This window comes from Hyaena hyaena, unplaced genomic scaffold, assembly GCF_003009895.1.
Source record: "Hyaena hyaena isolate Hyena2069 unplaced genomic scaffold, ASM300989v1 scaffold_103, whole genome shotgun sequence".
Classification (NCBI taxonomy): Eukaryota; Metazoa; Chordata; class Mammalia; order Carnivora; family Hyaenidae; genus Hyaena; species Hyaena hyaena.
In genome coordinates this window covers 3328524-3340511 of record NW_024080735.1, presented here as the reverse complement: position 1 = coordinate 3340511, position 11988 = coordinate 3328524, and the positions used below count along the sequence as shown (strand labels likewise).

The following is an 11988-nucleotide window of genomic DNA, read 5'->3' as shown; positions in this document are numbered from 1 at the left end:
TAGCAGATGAGAGGAGTCATGAAATCGTACATGCGAGTGCTGAGCACATTGTGAGAGTTCAGTCAAGAACCTTGCAACTTCCTTTGAAATGTCTAGAAATACACTTTAAAAACGCAATGTAAAGCATTACCTTACCTGTTTTCAGAGGAGATGTTAATGAACAGGAGACGAAAGAGATAGGAACGGGATAGGGAAATCCGAATCGCAGAGATTGACTCCAGAAGGCTGTAAAGTTGATTTACACACTGACCCCATACAGTAAAAACGTTTCCTAGTAACATTATGTAGTGAAAAAAAGCCTTCAGCTAGGTGCCAGCAGCCTTGTATTCTGTGCTGGTTCCTCTGGAAGCTTTTTAAATTTAGATTCTAAACCATGATTTATCACCGAGGTCACAGCAGCTTGGAAGTTGTAAAAACAACGACAAAACCAATCTTGTAACGATGGAAAGATGCTGCTTATTCCAGCGCTGGCGACGGGCTGCTGGCACACAGACTGCCTCCTGGTCGCTGTACTGAGATGTCTGGGAATGTGATCTGTAAGGACACCTAGGGGCTGCCCCCTTGATTTTCTACTGAGAGGTACCCCAGCAGCCCCTCCCCTTTTAAAGGAGGCGGGGAAAGGGTGCAGTGGGACAGAAGACAGAACAAACATGGCAGCCCTAGAGCTGGGGGCGTGGCTGATGGGTGTGACATCAGTTCTCCCCAAATCGATCTGCAGGTTTGATGCCATCCCTATCAAAATCCCAGCAGGGTGTTTTAAAATATATTTTTAAATTTATTTACTTTGAGAGAGAGACAGAGAGTGTGAGTGGAGGAGAGAGAGAGAGGGAGACACAGAATCCAAACCAGGGTCCGGGCTCTGAGCTGGCAGCGCCCAGCACAATGCGGGGCTTGAACCTATGAACCATGAGATCATGACCTGAGCCAAAGACGAAGGCTTAGCCTACTGAACCACCCAGGTGTCCCTGTTTTTGTTTTTGTTTTTGTTTTTTGTTTTTGTTTTAAATCAGGGTGGAAGCATTAATGTTGGGCGCCCCACCTCCCCCCCCCCCCCAAGCAGGCCCAGCTGCTGCCCTTGTGTTTGTAGTTGTGGTTAGGCCTCAGGCTCCTAGCTTGTCCCTAAATAACTGTCCGTAGCTACAGATTTAATAACATCGTTTCATTTTCAGTATTTATGACAGCTCACAGGTTTTCCGTTTAGAGTAGTAAAGACTTGGTTTTTTAGGTAAAAACAAGCTTACTCCAAAGTTTGTCTGGAAATGTAATGGAACTAGAGTAGCTAAAATGATTTTTTTTGTTTTTAATGATTTTGGAAAAGGACAATGAGGTAGTCAGAATAACTACCTGATCTTAAGACTGATGTATTTCTGCCTTAAGCAAGAGACCACGTAGTGGGGAAAGGATAAAAATCACAGACCCCTGGGTAGAACACGGGACCCAGCAGAAATGCACTCAGATGCCCCCAACTGATTTTGATGAAGGTGCTAGTGCAACTCAGTGGGGGAAGGGTCGTCTTCAGCAAGTGGTGCTGGAATAATAAGCAAAAAAGGAAACTTCCTTCAGTGTCACACAAATGTGAAAGATAATTTAAAATGGGTCATGGACTTAAATCGACTCTGTAGGGGCACAGGTCATGTCAGGTCATGATCAGGTCAGATCATGATCAGGTCAGGTTGGTGGGTTTGAGCCCCGCGTGGGGCCCTGTGCTGTCAGCTCAGAGCCCGCTTCAGGTCCTCCGTCCCCCGCCCCTGAACCTCCCCTGCTCGCGCGCTCTCTCTCAAAAATTAAAAATACATACATACATAAAAATTAAAAATAAACATTAAAAAGTAAATACATAACATAAAAGTATAAAACTTTCAGAAGAAAACGTCAAAGAACATCTTCTGGACCTAGGGCTTGGTAAGGAGTTCTTAAGATAGGACACTGAAAATTACTAAAAGTAGGCTTCATCAAAACTAAACATGTGCGCTTCCGAAAGCCCAGGTAAGTGGACGAAGGGGCAGGCCCCAGAATGGGGGAAATATTTGCAGACCACATACAGGATGCACACCTTCTATCTAGGTTATATAAACTCTTGAAACACAATCCTCAAAAAACCTCAGACAGTCCAAATATAGGATGGATGAAAGACGCAAAGGGACGTTTTGCCCACAAGATGTGGATGGCAGTGAGGCACATAGAACACTGCTCCGTGCCATTGGCCGTCAGCAGACTAGAAACTGCACCCGCTACAACGTGTCAGGGAGCAGGTATTAGGACTGCTAAAATACAAAGTAGCGGTCATACTAAGTGCCAGTGACCACATGGAGAAGGGAGATCTCCCACAGAGCGTAAAATGGTTTGGCTACTCTGGAAATAGTTTGCAAGTTTAAAAAAAGTAAATGTGCACTTACCATATGACCTTGTAGTTGCATTTGTAGACATTTATCCCAGAGAAATTAAAACATCCTCACAGAAAAACCTGTACGTGAATGTTCATAGCAGCTTTGTTTGTAATAGCAAAATATCAGAAACAGCCTGCGAGTCCTTCCTCAGGTGGCATGCTGACTACCTGCTTGTGTACTCAGCCTGCAGCACTGGGATGCAGTGCTTGGCCTGCAGTACTGGGATGCAGTACTCAGCCTGCAGTTCTCGGCCCACAGTACTGGGATGCAGTGCTGGAATGCAGTACTAGGCCTGCAGTACTTGGTCCACAGTACTGGGATGCAGTGCTTAGCCCACAGTACTGGGATGCAGTGCTCGGCCTGCAGTACTGGGACACAGTGCTCAGTCTGCAGTTCTCAGCCCGCAGTACTGGGATGCAGTACTCAGCCTGCAGTGCTTGGCCCTCAGTACTGGGATGCAACACTCGGCCTGCAGTATTTGGCCCACAGTACTGGGATGGAGTGCTCAGCCTGAAGTACTTGGCCCGCAGTTACAGGAATGCAGTGCTCAGCCCGCAGTACTGGGATGCAGTACTCGGCCTCCAGTGCTTGGCCCTCAGTACTGGAATGCAGTGCTCAGCCCACAGTACTGGGATGCACTGCTCAGCCTGCAGTACTGGGATGCAGTACCCAGTCCACATACTGGGATGCAGTGCTCAGCCCACATTACTGGGATGCAGTACTCAGGCTGCAGTGCTTGGCCCATAGTACCGGGATACAGCACTAGAATGCAGTACTCGGCCTGTGGTATTTGGCCCACAGTACTGGGATGGAGTACTCGGCCTGCCGTACTCAGCCCGCAGTACTGGAATGCAGTACTCGGCCTGCAGTGATTGGCCTCAATACTGGGATGCAGTACTCGGCTTGCAGTACTGGGTTGCAGTGCTCAGCCCGCAGTACCAGGATGCAGCACTGGGAACTCACAGCCACCTGAATGGCCCCAAAGGGCATGATGGTGAGTGGCAAGAATTAAAGCTCAAAATGTTATGTTGTTTATGATTCCACTTATCTAATACTCCTGAATTACCAAAACAACAGAGGTAGAAAACAGCTGAATGGTGGCCAGGGGACAAGGTCAGAGGCAGAGTGAGGCTGAGACAGCACCGGGCAGTTCTTTTCTGTGGTGACAGAGCAGCCGTGTATCTTGAATGTGGTGGTAGTTACGTGAGTCGATATGTGGGCTGGAATTGCATGGAACTACACACAGAATTAAAAAGGATAAGAGCTGAAAGGGGCCGATTCCAACATTAATGTAGTCGTGTCAGATTCCTGGTTTTGCTTTTGTGTTTTGTGACCAGTGGAGAAGCCAGGTAGAACGGCTCATGGGATGCCTTGTACCATTTATGCAGTTTCCTTTGCATCTGTAATCATTTCCATTCTGGGGGACTCAAGTTAGTTAAGCACCTGACTCTCGATTTCGGCTCAGGCCGTGATCTGGTTCGTGGATTGAGCCCTGCATTGGGCTCTGTGCTCATGGCATGGAGCCTGCTTGGGATTCTCTCTCTCCCTCTCTCTCTATGCCCCTCCTCCACTTGCTTTCCCTCCCTCTCTCAAAAATAAACAGACTTTTTTAAAAAATGGAAGTTTTAAGAAATAAAAAGCACCTCTACTGCTTTATTTTAAAAAGTCTGAAAACCAGGCCCAAGAAACTCTCCATCTTGGTGAATTCCTCAAGGATGCCAAATTTGCTTAGGCTTCTGGCCTGCCTGGAAGTGATTTTTCTTCCCACCTGTCAGGCTGGGACCTGCAATCCAGGCACTTGGGTTTCACTGGCATATAGATGTGTAGTTCACGAGGTAAGCGGAGTCCACTTAGTGAAATGGTCAGTAGTAGGTTCCTGGACTGAGCCCTGAGGAGCTTGAGTATTTTGAGATTGGGTAGAGTAGTAGTGGCCACAAAGCAAACTAAGAAGAAGCAATAGGAGGAAAATAACGAGAATATGGAAAATAAAGTAAATCCCCTTTTCCTTGATGTTTAATTAAGTTACATTAATGTCTTAGCCGATGCTTTTTTTTTTTTTTTTTTTTTTTAGTGTTTTTAATGTTTATTTTTGAGAGAGACAGAGCATGAGTTGGGGAGGGGCAGAGAGAGAGGAAAACACAGAATCCAAAGCAGTCTCTAGGCTCTGAGCTGTCAGCACAGAGCCTGACACAGGACTCGAACCCACGAACCGTGAGATCATGACCTGAGCTGAAGTCGGATGCCTAACCGACTGGGCCACCCAGGCGCCCCTTAGCTAATGCATCTCAAACAAACATTTAATATCATTTTTCGTGTCCTGGGCGTTGGAGTGGGTGTGCGGGCTACTATTTATGGAAGTAATATGATCTTTACCTTCAATTTATTGCCTTTAGAAAAAAGACTAAGTTTCAGAAGACACTTCTTCATAGTTTTGCCTAAGTCAGACAAATTTTAATTTTGGAAATTCATTCATTGTGAAAGTATTGTTCTGTCTGTACTGTTTTTCCTAGTATTCTGCCTATTTTCTTAGGTGAGATACTCAATAGGAATGGAGGAAATATGTCTTTATTTTGAGAAATTACTTTGAGATAAGCTTAACTCTAATAATAGAGAGCAACTGAATGACAACAAAACCAGGTTAAAAAAAAAAAAAAAGCAGTAACGGGGCGCCTGGGTGGCTTAGTCGGTTAAGCGTCCGACTTTCGCTTAGGTCATGATCTCGCGGTTCGTGGGTTCGAGCCCCGCATCGGGCTCTGTGCTGACTGCCAGCTCAGAGCCTGGAGCCTGTTTCAGAGTCTGTGACTCCCTCTCTCTCTGACCCTCCCCTGCTCACGCTGTCTCTCTCTCTCTCTTTCTCTCTCCTAGAAATAAATGAAACGTTTTTAAAAAATTTTAAAAAAGCAGTAAGAATTACATACTTAACCACTGTGGAGTTGGAGAATAAGAGAGTAAATTGGGTCATGAACATGTGAAGCCTGTCTGTGATAGGAAGTAGATGGCTTAAGACATTGAAATAACTTCGCTGAGGAAGGAGGACATATACAAAGAATGAACATTAACATTTAGGAATAAAATTTTATCATTATTTTAATGTGAAAGATATCACTTAAATACTTAGAAAAATATAATATAGAAGTAGTGTTATAAAAGCATGTCCATATTTTTTAATGCTTTTAGCAAAATGACTGTTTTTTCTCCGTGTTTGTTGAAACACTATTTCGGCAGTCCTGAAATATGTTATTTTCAGCCTGTCAAATCAGATTTTTGCCTTTGCCATCCATGCACTTCAGTTTCCAACGTGAGGTCTGGATGCCAGCATTTCCATTTTTGATTTGCTGAATAAGCAGTTTGCATTTTAAGAGTGTGTCCTTTCTCTTCAATCATTTATTTGCTTGAATGCAAAATTTGTGAGAGAGATTATTTCCAACAACCAAGCAGTATCCTGTGGCATATGTTGGACTCCGGTTGATTAAAGTACACGCCAAATGTTGGGTTAGAATAAAGCAAGCCCTAATTATAGGTTGGGGGGAAAGACCCCAATTTTTTCTCCATGTGTTAATTAAACTCAGCAGTAGGCTTGGTGTTCAAGCTGTCAAGCATGCTAATAATGGAAGACATAAAATCCTACTAGAACAACAAAAATTAAGCTCGATCTAATTAGAATGTGGTGTTTGATGATCCTCTGGATTGTTTTAAATGACAGAATTGGAAAGGTGAGGACATTTGTGATGTCTTTAAATAATACATGGATAATCAAAACGTTGATTCTGGTACCAAAATATTAGCAGCCAATATTGTGTCTTACCTTGATTTCTGTCTCCAGTGGGGTTTTTTTCTGTGATGTCACCATTTTAAGAGTGGTGCACTCGTTGTCTACAAACCAGAAGGGAAGGGAAGGTCACTGATGGTCAGCAGGTCACGGAGATCAGTGATAAAAAGCATATAATGCTTTAAGGTTGTTGCTTAGAGAGAATTAGATATGCATATAATCTTCAGAGAGAAGTCCTTTCTTCAGGTTAGATCACCTATCATTTTACAGTTCTTTGTGGAAATAGATATCCCTATAGTTAGGTAATGGTAGACTGTGAACCCAGTTTTTAAGAATGGAGAATTCTCTCCCTACTTTAAACCCTTCAGAGGCAGTTTTAAAAAATGATCTGAAAATCACAGACCTCTCTTAATTGGCTCTCCTCCTCATAGCATTAGATCTTATCCTTGATAATTCACATTAATAGTTTTCATTGGTATGTTACTGGCTCCTGACTTTTCCCCAAATTTCTTTCACTGGTAGGAGGAAAGAATGAGCTCTACCTTTTTGTGTTACTTGCCAGTGGTATTCGGGGGATCTTCGTTAAAAATTGCTTTAAGATTTCATTATAAATATTCCTTTTTAACAGTTTTATTGAGATGTAATTCACATACCATACCATTCAGTCATTTAAAATGTACAGTGGTTTTTAGTATTTTCACAGATACATTTAACCATTACCTCAGTCCATTTTAGTATTTTCATCATTTCAAGAAGAAACCCTGTACCCTTTTCACCTCCCTGTTCCCTATTTCTCTAGCCCTAAGCAACCATTAATCTGTCTTTATCGATTTGTCTAGCGTGGACACTTAATATAAATGAAATCATGTAACGGGTCTCTTTTGACTGGCTTCTTTCCCTTGCCACACTGCATTCAAGGCTCAGGTGTGTTATGGAGGATGTGAGAGTATACGTCTCAGACTGACCAGGCTGACTGTCTGGTAAAACGAAAACACCAACATTCTCTGGAGATTTTTGACAGAATCCACAGCATACATGGCATCATAATGTGCACAGAATAATCCAGAATTAGTCTATCAGGAAATTATGACTCAGTCTCAAGAGGAGAAAGTGGACTGATAGCTCAAGATGACCCAAGTCACCCAGGTTTGAATTATAAAAGTTATCAGATAAAAACCTTTAAAAAAAAAAAAAAAGTACTTCTTTTAAATATACTTCATGAAGTAATAGAAGACACACTTGAAATGAATGAGATGATAGAAAATCTCAGTTAACAGAAAAGAAGAACCAAATGAAAACTTCAGAATAGAAAAACACAGTATCTCAGATAAAAATTCACTGAATGGTGTCTCGACCAGAAAGGAGACGCAAAAGAAAAAGTCTGTGAAGTTGAATATAGATCAATAGAAAGTATCTTATGCAAAGCAGGTATGAAAAGATTAAAAGAATGAACAATTTAGGGATGAAGAGATCTAACAAGATGTCATTGGAGCCCCAGACATGGCTTAAAAAAATAATGGCTTAAAACTTCCCAACTTTGGAGAAACATATAAATTTATAGAGTCAACAATTGCATCAAGCCAAAACAATAGAAATTCAAAGAAAATCACTCCTAGCACCTCCAAATCAAAGTATGAAGTTAAAGGATATGAGGAGTCTTGATAGCATCCGGAGGAAGTACCATTTCCCATGGGAAAAACAAGTGGAAAGAGCTCAGATTTCACATCACAGCCACGGGTACTAAAAGATAATTAAACAACTTTGGCAACACTGGAAAGAAGAAAACTATCAACCTAGAATTTTGCATCCAGTGAAAATTTCCTTCAGGAATGAAGTTAAAAGAGAGTATTTTCAGATACATGAAACCCAAGAGAATTTATTGCCCTAAGACCTTCCTTACAAGAACCACTGATGACAGATTTCAGAGTGAAGAGAAGTGTCCCCAGCAGGAAATGAGGATCTTTAAGAAAGAAGAAAGAGCATAATGGTAAAAAAATCTCAACATACATAAAACACCTTTTTTTCTCTTAATTTCTATATATTTTTTAAGATTAAACTTTACTTTTTATTTTAAGTTGTCTCTACATCCACCATGGGGCTTAACCTCACAACCCTAGGATCAAGAGCTGTACACTGAACCAACTGACCCAGCCAGGCACCCTCTCCAAAATTCTTTAAGATACGTGACAGTTTTATATATATAATTTATGTATTGTGTATAATATATATCATTCATATATTATATATAACATTTATATTTAATTATATATAATATATTGTATATATGTAATATATATTATATGTAAATATATTTATATATAATATATTGTATATATGTAATATATATAATTTTTTTGAGAGAGAGCATAAGCTGGGGAGAAGGGCAGAGGGAGAGAGAGAGCATCTCAAGCAGGCTCCATGCTCAGTGGAGAGCCTGATGGTAGGACTCGATCCCACAGCCTTGGGATCATGACCTGAGCTGAAATCAAGTCAGATGCTTAACTAACTGAGCCACCCAGGTGCCCTAAAATACATGACTGTTTAAAGAAATTTGTTTTGGTAGATTTTTCAGTGAATGCATATGTAATCAGTGTGACAACTATAACATAACGGATAGAGAGAGGGCATAAACAAATCCTAGTATAATTATAGAACTTTGAAGTTTTGTGTTTTTTTTTTGAAGGAAAAAATCCTGTGGCGACAAAGAGAGTAAGTGACAGATAGGGGAAGTAAAACTAGCGTATCATCAGACTTTTCAACAACAAAGCTTTATGACAAGGAAAAAAAAGTACATTAAGTATTTATGATACCCCAGAAAAGAGAACACGAACATCGTCAACTTTCAGGTATAAGGCACACACACCAGTGCTGTCACCTTGCAGGAGTGAGGGGGACATTGTTCCCACAAATTCTTCCTGAAGAATCTGGAAGATTCCACTAGAGAATGAGCTACAGACAACCAGAATGAGCGGAGAGACCTCAGCTTAAGGACTGGTGTTGCCCATTAAATGATCATTTGTAGAACTCAAACAGAAAAAAAGAGGGAGCTTGAACAGGATTGATGCCCCAACAATGGACATTTAACAGACCTGAAAAGGTCAGTGGTGATAACTGGGAGAATTGAAGCAGGCATTTTTTCAGATCATCTTCAGTAAAATTTTGGGGTCATATTCATCACATTATTTTGAGATTGTTGAGTGTGAATGTGAAATAAAACAAATGAGTGATACGGAGTTTCCTAGTTCTCTTGCCCCCGTGTTCCTGAGAATCCGGCCTCCTGGTGTAGAAGGAAGGAGATGCTGGAATAGCAGAAGAGCTTGCCTGTGAACCCTGCACCTCTGAATTTGGAGTGGAAGGATCAGAATGAACTTCTGAGTTTTCCATACTTTTCAACAAGGACTCGCAGAATTTACTGAACACTTTCCAGCTTACATTTCATTGTGCAAAAAAGGCACAGATTGAAACCAGCAAGAGAAGAGCGTGTAGGGCAGAGTTGAGGAGAGCGTCTGTCCCCCGCAAGCTCACCTGAGCATTGGATTTCCGGAGTTTTGGGGCTCAGCTGCCTACCGTCTCCACGATCGACCTTCCCCTGAAGTTGGGATGATATCATTAGTTTGCAGTCCCTCCTGGAGGTAAAACTGATACCATGTGGCCCAAATCATTTCCATCATAAATTACATTGTTAGACCATCTGGTGGCCAAAGCCTCCATTCAGAGACACACCCGTCAGGCATGACATTCCAGTGGCCCAGAGATCCCCTCCCAGTGGCTGAAGCAAAGGCCAGACCTTTCATTGGGTTTGTTCTTCATGACACATGCCACCCCGTGACCTTTAACGCAAGGCTCGCTGAGAGCAAGGTCATCGTATTTGATTGGGCATCTACATTCTGTATAGTATTTATATCAGCAGTAGTAGTGTGAATGTGTGTGTCATTGAGCCACGAACCCATTCTGTAAGGTCATTATGTACATTTTCATTTGTACTAATTTAATTATCTGTTTCTCCATTTACTACCGTTTTTGCTGTATGATACACTTGTGCGGAGCTCTGGCATAGAGACTAGCTGATGGTTAGCTAGATCTGCTGCTTCCTCGGGCTGGTCGTTTTTTCAGATCCTGTGGAGGCTTTAGCCAAATCTCCTAATACATTTAATTATCGGTATCAGGATTATCTTAGACCTGTTTACGCTGCAGGGCTGAGGCTCTACCACCCAGGCCAGTGTACGCCATATGGTAGTAGATGTAACTGGAAAAATAAGAGCCAGAAGACACTAGCATATTGCAGCGCTCCGCTGAGTTATTATCCACCTAGACCATCATCAGTCATATCACGTGACTCAGTGTCTCCCAGAGTGATGGTGTCCAGGTTTGCACATTTCTGTTTGACCGTGTCACGTTCCAAAAGCAGAGGCGTCTTGGCAGCACATGGCTTCACCACTCTAGGTGTCTGGTGTAACTGAGCTGAGGGATAGTAGCCTCTTTTGCTCAGAGTCTCACAAAGCACCAGTGTAATACTGGGTTTCCCTCATTGCATAACCCGTTTATTGATTCCTTTAGCCCTAGTTCTTATTCCTCCTCCTCTCCATTTAGCATTTATTTTTGCCCAGACTTTTCCACCTCTGGAAGGGATGTCCAGCTTGACCACCGTGCTGGCCCAAATGCCGACAGCAATATTCGTCTCGTAAACGCCTCCCTCTCAGTGCATTCTTTCGTTGCAGAATTAGAAACAGAAGTTGTGGACTAGCTCAACCACCTGGCAGTCTGGCAATATTACCTGCTGACTTTGGTTTTGCCAGATGGGGTACAGTGTTAACTCACCCCACCAGGACTAAGAATTGTGACATTGAGGTTGAAAGGCATATATGGAGTTCCTTGCCTCAGAACCATCCTCATTTCCGGCACCTGTGGGTGCGGCCCTGGTCCTGGGACCCCACGTCAGCCTGGGAGGATGAGGTGCGGAGGGAAGAAGTACATCGTCATCTCAACTTCCTCTTTCCCCCCAGAAAGTGGAATGTGCACATTTATACTTGTTCTGTATCTGAGCAAGTCCTGATTCAAGGATCTTTTTTTTTTTTTTTTTTTTTTTAATCACTGTTAGGGAGTTTTGTTTTGTTTTGCCTTGAAATTTACTTTGCTTGGTAAAATGTAACCATACCAGTCTTTTAGTAATGACATTCATATTCTCTGATTTTCTTTCATCTTATTTTTATTCTTTTCATTTTGTGCATTTCTTGTGCGTGCAGCAATTAGTTGTTTTTACTTGCTGACCTAAAAAACATCTGTGACTGTCACTTAAAACAGTGCATGGAAAATAGAAAGTACTAACTAAGCACTAGGTGTTATATCAAGACAGAAGAAGAGATACAGAGAAGTCATAGTATGACTAGAACCGTAAGTGTGTCGTAGGCTTAAAACCCAATAGCAGCACTGTGAGCAACTGTACACCAGCAGATTTGAAACTGGGGATGAGATGTGCGCTAGAAAAATAAAAGCCACTGCACTGTACTCGGGAAGAAATAGAAATTATCTGAATACCGTAAGAACATTTAGAGAAACTTGGGCCTGTAATGGAAAGTTCCCCTTCCACAAAATAACAGTCTCCTATACTTTTAGGTATTTTATGCCTTGTCTCCTTTATCTTTAAAATTGAAATACGCCTCAAATACACAAGTGTTAAATGTTCAGTGACGAGTTTTGACAATCGATACACCTGTATAACCATCTTTGCACTCAAGATATAGAATGTTTTTGATCACTCTGAAAATTTCCTGGTGCTCTTTTCCGTGAACATCTTCTATTTCTCTGGTCACTAGTTGTTCTGGTTTCTGTCAC

At 42.0% G+C, this 11988-nt stretch overlaps 1 protein-coding gene across 8 annotated transcripts in view; it reads left to right on the top strand.

The window, feature by feature from the left end:
* Positions 1–11988, top strand: part of CDC42BPA (CDC42 binding protein kinase alpha) — a 292087-nt gene that overhangs the window by 124780 nt on the left and 155319 nt on the right. The gene's annotated exons all lie outside the window — the stretch shown is intronic.